Raw genomic sequence first — 17,527 nt, 5'->3', positions numbered from 1 at the left:
TGCGTTGGACGAAGCAAGGAAGAAATAAGATCAAAAATTGTGACATCTACTGAAGTGGCCATACGAATAAGCTTAGTTTCGGCGTCGGCTTCGTGGTGGTAGAGAGACTTTGTCGCCAAGTTCTGGCGTTCACACCTGTGGACGAACGTCTCGCCGCTATCCGAATAAAAGCATATATCATTCATTTGCGCCCATGTGCCGACAGAGGAGAAAGACGATGAGGTGAAGGACACTTTTTATGAACGTTTAGAACGCACATACGAGCGCTGCCCCCGTCACGATATAAAAGTCGTGCTTGGTGACTTTAACGCCAGGGTGGGCAAAGAAGGTGTTTTTGGCCCTACAGTCGGAAAGTTCAGCCTTCACAATGAAACTTCTCCTAACGGACTGAGGCTGATTGACTTTGCCGGTGCTCGAAACATGGTCATATCCAGCACAAGGTTCATACATAAAAAGATACATCAAGCTACATGGCTGTCTCCTGATCGAAATACTTGCAATCAGATCGATCACGTTGTGATAGACGGACGGCATGCCTCCAGTGTTTTAGATGTGCGCACGATCCGAGGACCTAACATCGACTCGGACCATTATCTCGTTGCAGCCAAAATACGCACCCGACTCAACGTGGCTAAAACCAAGGAACAAAAAACACAAGGTAAGCTAGACGTCGAAAAGCTTCAATCACAGCAGACTGCAAAAAATTTCGCAACTCGACTCTCACACCTGCTCTCTGAGGGCACAACTCATCCTGAAGGAATACAGGAGCAGTGGGAGCATATTTCCAAAGCACTTCGTACTGCCGCCGAGGAAAAAATTGGTTACCGGCGACCACGAAAAAACAACTGGTACGATGAAGAATGCCGCGTTGCAACTGAAAGAAAAGACGCTGCCTACAGGGCTACGTTAAAAGCGAGCGTGACAAGAGGAGTGTGTGAACGCTATCGTGAGTTAAAAAAGGAAGCGAGACGCCTTTTCAGGAAGAAAAAAGCAGAAGCAGAAAGGCGTAAGTGCGAGGAGATTGAGCTGCTAGCCACCAGGAGTAACGTCCGAAAATTTTACCAAAAAATACGGCGACAGACGGACGGTTTTAAGACCGGGGCAAACTCCTGTAGGAACGAAAACGGCGACCTTGTAACTGATGTCTAGAGAGTGCTTAGATTATGGAGGGAACACTTCTCTGTTCTCCTAAATAGAGGCAGCAATTCAGCGCGCAGAGATGAAGAACCCGATCCCATAATCGATGATGATGGAATATATGTCCCCCCGGCGGACTATGACGAAGTTAGAACAGCAATAACCAGATTGAAAGACAACAAGGCCGTGGGCGCTGATGGATTGCCTGCGGAGCTATTCAAGTACGGCGGCGAGGAGTTGGTAAGGCGCATGCAGCAGCTTCTTAGCAAAATATGGGCGGAAGAGTGCATGCCCGACGGTTGGAATCTAAGTGTTCTTTGCCCAGTTCACAAGAAGGGGGATATTGCAAAATGCACCAACTATCGTGTAATCAGCCTTCTTGATATCTCATATAAGGTCCTTTCAAGTGCATTGTGCGAAAGATTGAAGACCAACGTGAACCGGTTGATTGGACCTTATCAGTGCGGCTTCAGACCTGGTAAATCTCCCATCGACCAGATTTTCACAATGCGCCAAATCTTGGAAAAAACCCGTGAAAAAAGAATCGACGCACATCACCTCTTCGTCGACTTTAAGGCCGCCTTCGTCAGCACGAAAAGGAGCTGCCTATGTGCCGCTATGTCTGAATTTGGTTTCCCCGCAAAACTTATACGGCTGTGCAAAATGACGTTGAGCAACACCATCAGCTCAGTCAGAATTGGGAAGGACCTCTCCGAGCCATTCGAAACTAAACGAGGTTTCAGACAGGGTGACAACCTATCGTGCTATTTGTTTAATTTGATACTGGAGAAAATTATACTAGCTGCAGAACTTAACGGCACTGGTACAATATACTATAAAAGCGTGCAATTACTGGCATATGCTGATGACATTGATATAATCGGCCTAAACACCCGCGCTGTTAGCTCTGCTTACTCCAAACTGGGAAAAGAAGCGGTAAAGATGGGTTTGATGGTGAATGAGGACAAAACGAAGTACTTGCTGTCATCGAGCAAAGAGTCAGCGCATATGCGCCTTGGCAACCACGCTACTGTTGGCAGCCATAATTTCGAAATAGTAAAAGACTTCGATTATTTGGGAACCAGCATCAACACTAGCAACAACATCAGCACTGAAATCCAGCGAAGAATCAATCTTGCAAATAAATGCTACTTTGAACTAGGTAGGCAATTGAAAAGTAAAGTCCTCTCTCGGCGAACGAAAATCATCCTCTATAAGTCACTTATATTACCCGTCCTGCTATATGGGGCAGAAGCATGGACCATGACAACACCAGATGAAACGGCTTTGGGAGTGTTCGAGAGAAAAGTTCTTCGAAAGATTTATGGACCTCTACGCGTTGGCGATGGCGAGTACCGAAGAAGATTTAATGATGAGCTGTACGAGCTATACGCAGACATCAACATAGTCCAGCGAATTAAATCGCAGCGGCTGCGCTGGCTAGGCCATGTTATGCGAATGAAAGATGATGCTGCGGCCAAGAAAGTTTTTCTATCGGAACCCGCCTGTAGTGTCAAATTGGGTTACTGCATTTAAATCTGGCAACTCCCCCTCTAATAAAAAAAGATGCAGCCATGCATGTATGCACTTGGCATTACTGGGTGAGAGGGTCGAATGACGGAGAATTCTGATTGGCTGAATCCTCCGTTAGTCGACTCTATCACGCCATCGCATCATAAGATTTTCCCGTTATGCGTTTTTGCATACCGGCAAAGTTGCTTTGAGGCGTCAGTATTTTTTCTACAGTTTTCAGTTTGGATTGAGCCGGCACGACACGAACACGCGAAAAATGAAACGTAAAAGAAATAAAAGTTGTGAACATAAATTAAAAGACTAAAAGCTAAGTGAACGTGTACAAGTTTAAAAATAGTTATATAAACAAACAAACGAAAACTACACATTTATTGGAAATTAAAAACTAAATAAAACAAACATAAACCAAATAAAATTAACCATTAAATTAAACAAAGAAAAGAATATATTTTTATTGTTGTGTGTGTGTGCGTGCGTGTGGCTGCGAGCCCAAAGTTGAGTGGCATCAGCATGCCACCTTACATGGCGACCGTGACACAATCTGCAGATTGTAATATAGTGGAAAAACTGGACAGTCTAAAATTTTACATATGTAAAATGCGTGAAGATTGTAATAAATGTGCTGAAAAAAAAAAAACACTATGAAGTGCCGTAGAGTGAAACCCAAAATGTGTGGGTATATGCCTCATCATTGGACTCCTTTATTGGACCATTTTCAAAAAATTACTACAAAAGCATAAAATCAATAAATTACAAAAATTGTTCAAGTCCGAAATACTGGCGAAAACAAATCAAAATTTCTACTCAAACTACGAAAATTTACTACATTACTTAATATTAAATCCTAACAAATTTCGACATTTTCAACTAAATACATGGAAACTTAACCCTACGCAAAAAAATGCAAATATGTCATAAATATCACGAAATTTATACAAACTACTTAACAAATTATCTACAAACAAATTTTCGTAAAACTTTTAAATATAATAAAGCCACGGCAGTTTTGGCTTATATACATATACATATATGCTGGTGTGTACAGCTAACAAAAGCGCTAAAGCCAATCGCATGGTTAACGGCACATAATCACGCCAGAAACCATTTAATATAACGGCGAATAAATAACGGCGCTAAAGCAGCTAAAGCTGCGAGCCCAAAGTTGAGTGGCATCAGCATGCCACCTTACATGGCGACCGTGACACAATCTGCAGATTGTAATATAGTGGAAAAACTGGACAGTCTAAAATTTTACATATGTAAAATGCGTGAAGATTGTAATAAATGTGCTGAAAAAAAAAAACACTATGAAGTGCCGTAGAGTGAAACCCAAAATGTGTGGGTATATGCCTCATCATTGGACTCCTTTATTGGACCATTTTCAAAAAATTACTACAAAAGCATAAAATCAATAAATTACAAAAATTGTTCAAGTCCGAAATACTGGCGAAAACAAATCAAAATTTCTACTCAAACTACGAAAATTTACTACATTACTTAATATTAAATCCTAACAAATTTCGACATTTTCAACTAAATACATGGAAACTTAACCCTACGCAAAAAAATGCAAATATGTCATAAATATCACGAAATTTATACAAACTACTTAACAAATTATCTACAAACAAATTTTCGTAAAACTTTTAAATATAATAAAGCCACGGCAGTTTTGGCTTATATACATATACATATATGCTGGTGTGTACAGCTAACAAAAGCGCTAAAGCCAATCGCATGGTTAACGGCACATAATCACGCCAGAAACCATTTAATATAACGGCGAATAAATAACGGCGCTAAAGCCGTGAAATCAACTTTATCAGCAGAGAAAGAAAAATCCGGGATAGCAAACGCCGACAGAGGCATCTCCAACAAAAAAGCAGCAGCGGAAGGTATATTGGCAGCAGTGCAGCACCATGAAAAAGCAGTACCAGAACGGCAGCAGGAAGGGGTAACTGCCGTCAATGTATGTATGTAACCATTTATTTCTATTTCTAATTATTCTTACATATATTTCTACCAACATTGATTAAAATTTGAATAATAATTCAAAGTAAACTAAATTTTAAATTTCGAGTTTTGCGTTTTGCCATAACGCCGATCATAGCAATAAACAACTATATATTTTAAGGTGCCTACTAATAAATTTCAAATGCCCTAACGATACAAATATTCAGCTATTGATTTGCGTTGCAAATTTACTTGAAACTTTAGTGTTTTGGCAATATTTAAATCAGTTACTTTTCGGAAATATTTGAAATTTAGTGGTTATAATAATATGGAAATTGCATTAAGCTTATAAAACCGTGAATTTTTGTTTATAAATCATTTAGAAACGCCTACGAAATGGTTTTGAGAAAAATTAAAATAATATTGAATTTATCACAGCAAATCCGTTTCTAAGCCTCTTTAAATCAAAAATTTATTATTTTTATAATAAAATCGTCCTCTGATATGCCAGGAAATGAAATTTTTGCCTTCATATACAAAAATTGAATTTAAGTTGGAAACAATAAAATATTTTCATTCATTTCGTTCGATTGCTATAGGAATTATAGAAACATTTTGGAAATTTTATTAAAAGCGGTGCGTCCGTGATATAATATACGTTATACTTTTCATACCTTCAATATAAAGCGATGTGGTCGTAAGCATCGCCGTATATTCGGAAAAATTTTGGTTAGGCTTGTGAAAACAAGTGCGGTTTTTTTATATTTTTTTCCAATAGTCCGAAAAAAAAAATATACCAGCCTGTTTCGGTTTTTCACAAAATAAAAGAAAACCGGAACACGCTTGCCTATTTCCTTTTGCAAAGCCCATTCTGGGGGGCGAGAAACCACAGACCAAGTGTCCTTTTTAGGACAGCCTGTCCATTGGTTAGCTAGCGGGGCTAACCTAGTGGGGGACAGTCGGTAAGTCCGACTAAGTTCGGCACGGAAGGGGGGTAGGCATTTCTCTAGCCTATAATTTAGAGAAAATCCGCAGACCGGATGTTCCTTTGTTTTCAAAAAAAACAAATTATATAATTTTCTTAACCAGACTTACCATTTTATAAAATTCATACCAAACGCGACAAATATTAACAGGATTTTCAAATAATACTCGGATTTACAAAATTCTTACCTGATTTACAAAAATTTTTTTTTCTTTCTTTTAAAATAATTTTCAATAAAATTACCCTGTTTCAAACACATGTCCGATTCTGAGGGCAATTCCAGCGATAAATCAAGCCCTAAAGGAAGGTGTTCACTAGCTCGTCAAGAAGATTTTTTAGGATTTAATGACTCAGATATAATACTTCAAATTTTCAGTCAGTAACTAATATTATAAACACTCAGCCTTCAGCAAATTCGTCTAATAATTCAGACAACCTACTAACTAGCACTTTCAATTTTCAGTCAGGAACTGACTTTTCCAATTCTCACTCTACTTCAAATTCTTCTAATTTGCCTTCAACAAATAATTCTTCAGATTTACAATCGAATAACAATATTTCAATCATGGCAACCTCAGAACAGAAAAAGGTGTTCATTACCAGTTGCGCCTCAATTATTAGGGACAACTACAGCGGCGATCCACTGGCATTAGAATCTTTTATCGACAAAATAAAATTAATTGAAGTCTTCTCAGATGAAAATTTAAATAGTACTTTTATTGCATTTTTGAAATCCAAACATGAGGGAAAAGCACGCGAAGCATTACCAACCGTAATAAATTCAGTCGATGACATAAAGACTGCCTTGAGAAATAGAATAAAACCCGACAACTCGAAAGTTGTTTCTGGTAAAATCGCGTCTTTACATGTCATCAATAATAACTACTCAGACTTTGCTAAGCGCGTTGAAGAACTATCCGACGCATTGGAACGTTCTTTGATTATTGAAGGTATGACACAAGCCAAGGCACATGAAATGGCCGTAGAGCAAACAGTGAATGTGTGCAGGTTGAACACTCGTTCAGAATTGGTCAAATCCATCCTGGCTTCAACTACCTTCAGTGATTCAAAAGACGTAGTTGCAAAAATGATAGTCGAACGTAATAATGAGGTAAAAGAGAGACAAGTACTAGCATTCCGTACTCGTGGTAATTGGCAAAATAGTTTTCGAGGAAATTATAGAGGTAATAATTTCAATAATAGATACAACAATCCAAATGCGAGATTCAACAATAAAAATAGAAATAATTACAACAATAATAATTACGGGTACAATAATTCTAATAGAGGTAATAATGACAGATATAGCACTAATAGAAACAATCAGCCTAGTAGTAGTAACGATCTGGCTAATAATAATAGACGTTCAAATTCACGAAGTAATGCCAATGTACGCGCTTTAAACGTGAACGACCCTCAGGAGCGAACACTGGGGGATCGGAATCACGATTTAGACAATTAAACGAATCTTCTTCAAAAATATTAAAATCCATCTACTGCTTGAACCTTAATTATTCAGATTTTATTGAACTTCAATGTAGCGATTCCTACAAACCATGTACTTTTCTAGTAGATTCTCAAGCAGATATTTCTTTAATCAAAATTTCAAGTTTATCTCAAAATTGTAACTTTAATACTAACGAAATAACAAACATAACAGGCGTAACGCCTGAAACAATTTCAACTTTAGGAACCTTAAAAACCAACTTAATTGCATATAAATTCTTAATACCGCATACTTTACATGTAGTTAACGACGATTTCAATATACCTTCAGACGGAATACTCGGCAAAGACTTTTTAAAATTTAATAAATGCATTATTAATTACGCAAGCGATAGCATAACCATTAATACCGGATTAGATAACGCAAATATACCAATTTTACACGGCACGAGTACCGATTCTTTAGTTATTCCTCCGTGTTTAAGCGACTTAAACTATGAACATTTTTCGTTCGTTTGTTTCAGTAGCCATTGAGTGTGCTTGTAATTCTCAACTGGTTAGTGAAATATTCTAAAGACATAGCTTGAGTTTTTTAATTAAAAACGAGGTTCTTCGGATGGTGTGCTAATACATCAGAGCCCAGTGCTCGCCTCCATATCACACTTTGAAGGGGTTCTTCAAACAGAAGATGAGGTGGCTCATTAGAGCGAAACCTCAGAGTGCCCGACGCTCGCCCCAAATTAAATAAATAGAGGTTCTTCGGATGGTGTGCTAATACATCAGAGCCCAGTGCTCGCCTCCATATCACACTTTGAAGGGGTTCTTCAAATAGAAGATGAGGTGGCTCATTAGAGCGAAACCTCAGAGTGCCCAACTCTCGCCCCAAATTAAATAAATAGAGGTTTTTCTTGTAGAAAATGGGGTGCCAATACCTCAGAGCCGTCCCGTGCTCGCCTCCATATCACATTTTAAAGGGTTCTTCAAATAGAGGATGAGGTGGCTCAGTAGAGCGAAGCCTCAGAGCCCCCCAGTGCTCGCCCCCACATTAAATAAATAAAAGGTGTACTGATGCTATGCATCCTCCCATGACTTAAACACACCAATAACACTAAAACTACCCAACTTAATAAACTGAATCCCTTAAAATAAACACATAAATAAATAAAGGTGTACTGATGCTATGCATCCTCCCATGACTTAAATACACCAATAACCCTAAAACTACCCAACTCAATAAATGGAATACATTGAATCAAAAACCCCATAAACTCAATACAGTCCACTAATAATAATAATTTATAAATTAAAAAAAAGGGAATGCTTGGTGGGAGTTGAACCCGCAACCCCGGGCGTTTGGTCGGGTACGTCAGCCACTGTGCCACGACTCATACGCTTACAAGCACATAAAATTACTCATTTATAACTCTTATTAAACTGCTCGCCCTCAATTGCCCAAAGCTTAGACATGGTCCTTCGAGCCGGATAAATTCACAAACTACTATGTTTTCCAAGAGTACGATTATACAGTAAAATGGTATGATTATAATTATGTGGACAAATTTGATTCTTTATTGTGCCAACACGCACAGCAAGGAAAAACCACTCCTTTTTCAATAGATTTTTGATCTCCGGAAAATTTAACTTTAACAAACCGGATATTTTGTATTTGCATAAATATAATTTGCGCGAACCGAAAACTTAGTTGGAAAACGTGTCTTTTATTGGCCAAGATGACAACAATATTAAAATTTTTGATAACCAGAGTTATTAAGACTGACTGCACAATGTCAAAAGACAATACCACGAATGGGTACAATAGTTCGAACTTTTCGATAAAGTACAACGTTTATAAAAAAGAACTTGGCTTATAAGTAGACGTAATTATCTCTTATTAAATACAAAGGAAATAATGATTTTCACTATCTTTTGTTCACAACACCGGGGAGATTCTGGCGAAAATTTAAGTTGCTGCTGATTGCTTTGCACAAATTATAATAAACATAAAAATTCATATGACCAAAAGGTGGTGGTTTTTTGACAGATGGCGATCATGCCAGATCGCCATCCTGTCCTTGCGGCGAATTTGATTTGGTGGATTTTGCGCGGTGGAGGCTGCCACACGGCCATGAGGATTCCCAATAGGGAATTTAAGGGTAGATACAATGCATTGATTCTAGGGATATTTCAATATGAAAAAAATACAATTCAAGAGATCGAATACAATACACGGTACGGGTTATATATAAATTCATAGCTATACGTATGTACAAGAGGGTGATGGGACGGGTGACAGCCTACGCCGCGCAAACATCCTGGCCCGCCTAGGCGTACTAAGCGCCTAACGTGTGCTGCAGCTCGGTCAGAGCTCGAACTGCTTCCTTGATTAGGATTTTGCCCACTTTGGTTTTGTACGTGGCAGTTCGTAAACCGGTAGCGGTGCACCGGATGGTGCGGTCTGACACGGTCGGTGGGCGCTGGTTACGCCGGGAACGGGGTGTGGGCGATGCTGCTGCCGGTTGTTGTTGATGAGTGCTGCGTTTTGGTGGTTCGCGGCGGCGCGACTGACGATGATGGCGCCCCGGCTGCGGGGGTTGGCGACTCCCTGTTTCGCGGTGGAGTAGTGTGTGGTGATGGAGCCCACATACGTGACAGCGCTCGCGGGACGTACACACGCTCGTGTGATGGGACAATGCCAGGCAGTTGGTGCAGTATTTGTGCGCCCTGGCAATCATGGCGCGTTGTTGGGGTTCCATGGCCGTAAACAGTGGGCAAGTCGAGAGCGCGTGGTGCCGCATACACAAACGGCATCGTCGATAGTCGGCGACGGCATCGGCATTTCGTGGTGAGATCGTTGGCCTTGTCACTTGGGATGCCAAGGAACGGCGCGGTGTGGGAGCCGGGGGGCGTTGGCGATCCATCTGAGGAAGATAGGATAAATACGTGTTAGTCACTCATGATGTTGGGAGGAGAGTGTGGGTAGGGGTGATGATTATTGGTGTGAATCTTGCGATAGCACAGGGGGTTGGACTGTATAACGTTCTGGGGATGCTGCCGAGCCCTGAGGGCCTGATTCAGGTTCAGAGGTCGGTAGAAAACACAATTTGGTGATGGGCCTGGTGAGTACGCCATTCTGGGTGCGTATGTCGACTACTCGAATATGGCCGTCCCTTCCGATATGGGTGTCTTCCACGCGTCCTAGGCGCCATTCGGTAGGGGGTAGGTTGTCTTCCTTAATGACGACTAGATCGCCGATTTTAGGGGGAGGTTGAGCGGTTTGCCATCGATAACGCTTATGTAACTCCATGAGATAGTCATTCTTCCAGCGTTTGCTGAATTGGTGATGTAAAACTTTCAACCGGTCCCACCGGTTGATCATAGAGAGGTGTTCATAGTTCGGCTCAGGGATGGCGAGAAGGGGTGCGCCTCGGAGAAAGTGGCCGGGTGTGAGGGCGGTGAGATCCGCTGGATCCTGGGAAAGCGGGGAGATAGGGCGAGAATTGAGAACGGCCTCGATACGAATTAATAGGGTTGAGAATTCCTCAAAGGTGAAGCTGTGTGTTCCGGCAACCTTTTTAAAATGGGTTTTAAAGCTTTTGACGGCAGATTCCCATAATCCGCCCATGTGGGGTGCGCCTGGGGGTATAAATTTCCAATCGATGCCTTGTGGCGCATACTTTTTGACAATATCTGTCAAGACTTCGTTGAGGAAGGTGACGAACTCTACTTCGGTAGCTCGCTTAGCACCAATGAATGTTGTGCCGTTGTCGCTCATCATTTGCTTCGGGTACCCTCGACGCCCTACAAACCGGGCGAAGGCAGCGAGAAAAGCCTTGCTAGTGAGATCCGAACACAATTCCAGGTGGATCGCCTTGGTAGTGAAGCAAACGAAAACGGGCACATAACCTTTTACGAGGGTTGGAGATCGGAGCATCGAAGCTTTGATGTGAAATGGGCCGGCGAAGTCTACGCCAGTAGTAGTGAAGGGGGGCGCGAAAGTGCATCGTTGGGGGGGTAAAGCTGCCATTATTTGGGATTGCGTTTGTCGCTTATGAATGGTGCAGACTTTACATTGGAATATACATTTTTTTAGCTGAGGTTTGAGTCGGGGGGTATAGAATTCCTGCCTCATAGCTTGTTGCAGGAGGCGGAGGTGCGCATGGAGGAAGCTCTCGTGTAGAAACCTTATATAGAGGGAAGTAAATCTCGCCTTTTCGGGGAGAATGATAGGATGACACTCATTGTAGGTCATGTCGGCGTTTACTAATCTGCCGTTGGCACGGAGAATCCCGTTTGTATCCAGGAAGGGGTCAAGTGCCAGTAGGGGACTTCGCTTTCCGATTGGTTTTGAATTTTCGAGGGAGGCACTTTCGGAAGCGAAGAATCTCGACTGAGTCAAGCTTAGCAGACGGTTTTTCGCGCGCATGACGTCGGCGTAAGAGAGGGCGGGATCGTTAGGGGTACGATTGCCTCCTACAGCATTTCTCAGCCGAGTTACAAACTTCAACATGTACGCTGTTACGCGTAGGGCGCGGGAATAGGAGGAGAACCGTTCCAAGAAGTCTTCTGACTTTTCCGCTGCATGCAGTGATTCGACTCGGCGAAGTTCGGGGGGTACAACATTTCTGACCGTTGGTGTTGGCCAGTCCTCGGGGGGTCGGGAAAGCCACTCTGGACCATTCCACCATAGCGACGAGTTAGTGAGATCGTCGGGGCTGCATCCTCTGGTTCCAAGATCCGCGGGGTTGTCTTTGCTTCGTACATGTCGCCAAGGGACATTTCCAACGAGGTCTATGATCTGCGCTGTTCGGTTAGAGACGTAAGTTTTCCACGAGTGGGGTGGCTTTTCCAGCCAGGCTAGCACGATTTCCGAGTCGGACCACATGATTAATTTTTGTTGACTTAGGCCGAGATGGGGTTGGACTACTGCGACTAATTTTGCTAATAAGAGCGCTCCGCATAGCTCCAGGCGTGGCAGACTAATAGTTTTGAGAGGAGCCACTTTGCCTTTGGACACTACAAGGTGAGAGTGGACCTGAGTACCGACGGTACTTCTTAGGTACAGGGTTGCGCAATAAGCCTTTTCTGAGGCGTCGCAGAATCCGTGGAGCTCAACGTATTGATCGGGCGTAAAATTCATCCATCGGGGTATCTGGATGGCTGAGATAGAGGGAAGGTTTTGAGAGAACTGCGCCCATTTGGCTAGACGGATGGGTTTAACCTTCTCGTCCCATTCGGTCCCATCTAACCACAATTCTTGCATGAGCATCTTCGCTTGGATCATTATGGGCGTCAGCCACCCTGCGGGATCGAAAAGTTTCGCAATAGAGGAGAGGATTTGCCGCTTCGTGGCTGCAGTGGATGCCGGATTTGAGTCGACGGTATACGAGAATGTATCCGTTAGGGCGTTCCACTGGATGCCCAGGGTCTTGGCGGTGCTAGTCTTTTCGAACTCGAGAAAATTTGTTTCCAGCAGATCAGTTTTCGATATTTTTTGGAGGATGTTGGGATGGTTTGCCGTGATCTTTTTTAGGGGAAAGCCGGCTGAATTGAGAGCGTCGATGGTCTCTGTTAGGGATTGCTCGGCTGATTGAAGATCATGACTGCCAGATAAAATATCGTCAACATACGTCTCGGATTTTAATATTGGGGCTGCGCGTGGATGGGAATCGGCTATGTCTTTCGCCAGCTCGTGTAGAGTGCGAATAGCCAGGAAAGGCGCGCAGTTAACCCCGAAGGTGACCGTTTTTAACTTGTAGTCCTTTATTGGACTGTGTTCGGGGGTTCGGAATATTATCCGTTGGTAGTCTCGGTCATCGGGGTGCAAGAGAATTTGGCGGTACATTTTCTCGACGTCGCCATTAAACACATATTTATATGTTCGCCATTTCAGCAACATAAGTCGGAGATCGGGTTGGAGGGTTGGTCCGGTACATAAAACATCGTTGAGGGAGTGACCGGAACCCGACTTTTTGGAGGCGTTGAACACAACTCTGACTTTTGTTGTCTTTTTATCTGGCCTTACGACTGCATGGTGAGGGAGATAGAATGAGCAGTATTTACCCAGGGATTCTATTTCATTGGGACTGCATTCTTCCATGTGGCCTAGGGACGGATATTCTTCGAGTACCTGGTCGTACTGCTGCTTGAGATCGCCCTTTTTTGAGAGGGAACGTTCCATGCCGTGGAACTGTCGTAGGGCTGCAGTACGGGACTGACCTAGGTCGACATCGTTCGGGAATGTTGGTTTAAAGGGGAGCCGAACCATATATCGACCGTCATCCATGCGAGTGGTTGTGCTTTGATATTTCGGGTAGCAACATCGTTTTAGATTGATAAACTGTTTAAGGGGGTGGTAGTAAAAATTACCTTACTCCTTTTGATGGGGCTGCTGCGGATGCGACTGCTGCGGTGATGGTGATGTAAGGAGGCGATATGGTTGACTACGCTGACGGTGGCGGCGGCAATATCCCCTATGCTGATCAACACAAATTTCAATGGATTCTGCAATGATTTCTGTGAAGCGGCGATGGCCGATTGTGGTCTTTAATTGGCTAAGAAATGCACCACACCAAGTGTGGAAAACAATGGTTCACTGATGAGATCGGCAAAGATGCATTAACACCAGGAATATAAGGCGAAATATATATATATATGTATATATATATATATGCAAAAATCGCACGTCACTGCTGACCGTGGAAAACGAGATTCTTTTATTATTAACTATTCCGAACCGAACTATGAACTTTCGAAATAAGAAAAGGGCACCTTTTAACTTTTATAAAGCTGTTTTATATTATACAGAGAGCTTTTCCAATTTTGTTTGTCACAACCGAGAGGATACATAAAATTACTCATTTATAACTCTTATTAAACTGCTCGCCCTCAATTGCCCAAAGCTTAGACATGGTCCTTCGAGCCGGATACTGGCTCGTATGGAAGTTTCATTAGACGACTAAGCCGTCTAAGGGGGGAGTATGTTTAAGCGACTTAAACTATGAACATTTTTCGTTCGTTTGTTTCAGTAGCCATTGAGTGTGCTTGTAATTCTCAACTGGTTAGTGAAATATTCTAAAGACATAGTTTGAGTTTTTTAATTAAAAACGAGGTTCTTCGGATGGTGTGCTAATACATCAGAGCCCAGTGCTCGCCTCCATATCACACTTTGAAGGGGTTCTTCAAACAGAAGATGAGGTGGCTCATTAGAGCGAAACCTCAGAGTGCCCAACGCTCGCCCCAAATTAAATAAATAGAGGTTCTTCGGATGGTGTGCTAATACATCAGAGCCCAGTGCTCGCCTCCATATCACACTTTGAAGGGGTTCTTCAAATAGAAGATGAGGTGGCTCATTAGAGCGAAACCTCAGAGTGCCCAACTCTCGCCCCAAATTAAATAAATAGAGGTTTTTCTTGTAGAAAATGGGGTGCCAATACCTCAGAGCCGTCCCGTGCTCGCCTCCATATCACATTTTAAAGGGTTCTTCAAATAGAGGATGAGGTGGCTCAGTAGAGCGAAGCCTCAGAGCCCCCCAGTGCTCGCCCCCACATTAAATAAATAAAAGGTGTACTGATGCTATGCATCCTCCCATGACTTAAACACACCAATAACACTAAAACTACCCAACTTAATAAACTGAATCCCTTAAAATAAACACATAAATAAATAAAGGTGTACTGATGCTATGCATCCTCCCATGACTTAAATACACCAATAACCCTAAAACTACCCAACTCAATAAATGGAATACATTGAATCAAAAACCCCATAAACTCAATACAGTCCACTAATAATAATAATTTATAAATTAAAAAAAAGGGAATGCTTGGTGGGAGTTGAACCCGCAACCCCGGGCGTTTGGTCGGGTACGTCAGCCACTGTGCCACGACTCATACGCTTACAAGCACATAAAATTACTCATTTATAACTCTTATTAAACTGCTCGCCCTCAATTGCCCAAAGCTTAGACACTCCGAGATGTGAAGTTTATCGGTTATTTAAATTACCAAAATGCGATAATCCTGTTTTTGTAGACTCGCAAGAAATCTGTAATGGTGTTTTTACGGCAAAGTGCATTGTTGACACAAATAATCCAGTTATAAAAATTTTAAATATTACTGACGAAGTAAAACATGTCAACAATTGCAATATCGTAACGGAAGATATCACCAACTACAATGTCTACAAAATCAATGAAACTTCAAAAGATCAAAAACGCTTAGAGGAATTAACGAAAATTTTGAAAAATCAAATGCCGGGTTATGCTCAAAAACAATTACTAGATTTATGCTTAAAATATGCCGATGTATTCGCTTTAAAAACTGATCGTATGACTTTAAATAACTTTTACGAACAAAAGCTACGTTTAACTGATAAAAATCCAGTCTATATAAAAAATTATCGTTTACCATATACACAACGTGCAGAAATTAATAAACAAGTCGAAAATTTAATGCGAAATGATTTAATAGAACCCAGCTTTTCTAATTATAATAGCCCTTTAATTTTGGTGCCGAAAAAGGATCCTACAGGCCAAAAGTCTTACCGTATGTGCGTTGATTTCAGAGCAGTCAACAAAAAGCTTATCGCAGACAAATTTCCGTTGGCACGCGTAGACGACATACTCGACAATCTTGGCAGAGCCAAATATTTTTCGACTTTAGATCTTTTTTCTGGTTTTCACCAAATACCACTTCATGTTAATTCTAGAGACGTTACATCTTTCAGTACAGATCGAGGAGCTTTTCGTTGGAAAGTTTTACCTTTCGGTTTAAATATAGCACCAAACTCTTTTTCACGTATGATGTCATTAGCATTTTCAGGCATTTCGCCAAATCAAGCTTTTATGTACATTGACGATGTTATCGTCATCGGATGTAGCGAGACACATCACCTCAAAAATTTAGAAAAAGTTTTCGAAACTTGTAGAAAATTCAATTTAAAGTTAAATCCCAACAAATGCAATTTCCTTCGTTCTGAAGTAACTTTTTTAGGCCATAAATGCACCTCCAAAGGCCTGCTGCCAGATGACTCAAAAATAGACGCAATTAAAAAATACACTAAGCCAAAAGACAAAGACGCTGTTAGGCGATTCGTTGCATTTGCAAATTATTATAGGCGTTTTATACCTAACTTTGCGTCACTGGCAGCCCCTTTAAATCGTCTAAATCGGAAAAAAGTTGAATTTGTTTGGGATGATGCTTGCGAAAATGCTTTCGAAAAATTAAGATTATCATTAATGTCTCCTCAATTATTACAATACCCTGATTTTTCAAAAGAATTTATTATCACTGTAGATGCATCTAAGAGTGGTTGTGGCGCTATATTAAGCCAAAAGCATGGAGATAATGACTTACCGATTTGCTTTGCATCAAAATCTTTCAATAAAGCCGAACAGAAAAAGGCAATCATAGAATTAGAACTTTTAGCAATACATTTTGCTATAAAACATTTTCGGCCGTATGTCTACGGTACACATTTCACGGTAAAATCAGACCATAGACCATTAGTTTATCTATTCAATATGAAAGATCCTTCCTCGAAACTCTCTAGAATCAGATTAGATTTATCAGAATACAATTTTACAATTGAATATATTAAAGGAAAATCGAATGTTGTGGCTGATGCTCTTTCGCGTATAAGTATAGACGAGATTAAAGATTCGACAAAACACGTTTTAGCCGTTAAAACGCGATCACAAACTAAACAACAAGAATTACAAAATGAAAAAATAAGTTTAAATGATACGACCTCTAACGATAATAAAGTACAAGTTTATGATAAATTTTCATACGATTTTTCAAAAAAGATACCGCGAGTAAAATCAACAATACAATATAATAAACATAAGGAGATTTTCAATTTACAAATTTATGCGCATTTAAAACATAAAAAATATAATTTACTTAATATCGTGACTGCTAACGAAATAACGAATTTAGATGAGTTACTTTCGAGGCTGGAAAAAGCAGCCGACAATCACAATATTAAACAATTAGAATGGCCAAAAAATGATATCTTTTTCAATAATTTTTCAATTACGAATTTTAAAATCCGCGGAAATGAAATTTTAAAATCATTACAAATAATATTGACGGACCCTGTAGAGACCGTAACAGACAATGAACAGAAACAAAAACTTATGACAATTTATCACGAAGATCCACTGTTAGGAGGCCATTGCGGAACAAAAAGGTTATATGCCAAATTAAGAACTAAATATTACTGGAAAAACATGACACGTGATATAGCGAAATTTGTGAAAAATTGCAATAAATGTCTTTTAAATAAAGTGAGACCAAAAACAAAAGAAAATCTTTTCCTTACTCCAACACCCTGTAAACCATTTGACATAGTGATTATCGATACAATAGGTCCACTTCCAGAATCAAACTATGGTAACAAGTTCGCTGTTACTATGATTTGTGACTTTTCTAAATACCTGGTAACAGTAGCTGTACCAGATAAATCAGCAAA

The 17,527-nt window shown here is 40.9% G+C and overlaps 1 protein-coding gene across 2 annotated transcripts in view; it reads left to right on the top strand.

Moving 5' to 3' along the window:
* The window catches only part of LOC137240152 (prolyl endopeptidase), a 682,234-nt gene that overhangs the window by 249,176 nt on the left and 415,531 nt on the right, over positions 1 to 17,527 (top strand). The window lies entirely within an intron of this gene.

This window comes from Eurosta solidaginis, chromosome 2 (genome assembly GCF_040869045.1).
Source record: "Eurosta solidaginis isolate ZX-2024a chromosome 2, ASM4086904v1, whole genome shotgun sequence".
In the NCBI taxonomy this organism is placed as follows: domain Eukaryota; kingdom Metazoa; phylum Arthropoda; class Insecta; order Diptera; family Tephritidae; genus Eurosta; species Eurosta solidaginis.
This window is presented reverse-complemented; position numbering and strand designations above follow the sequence as displayed.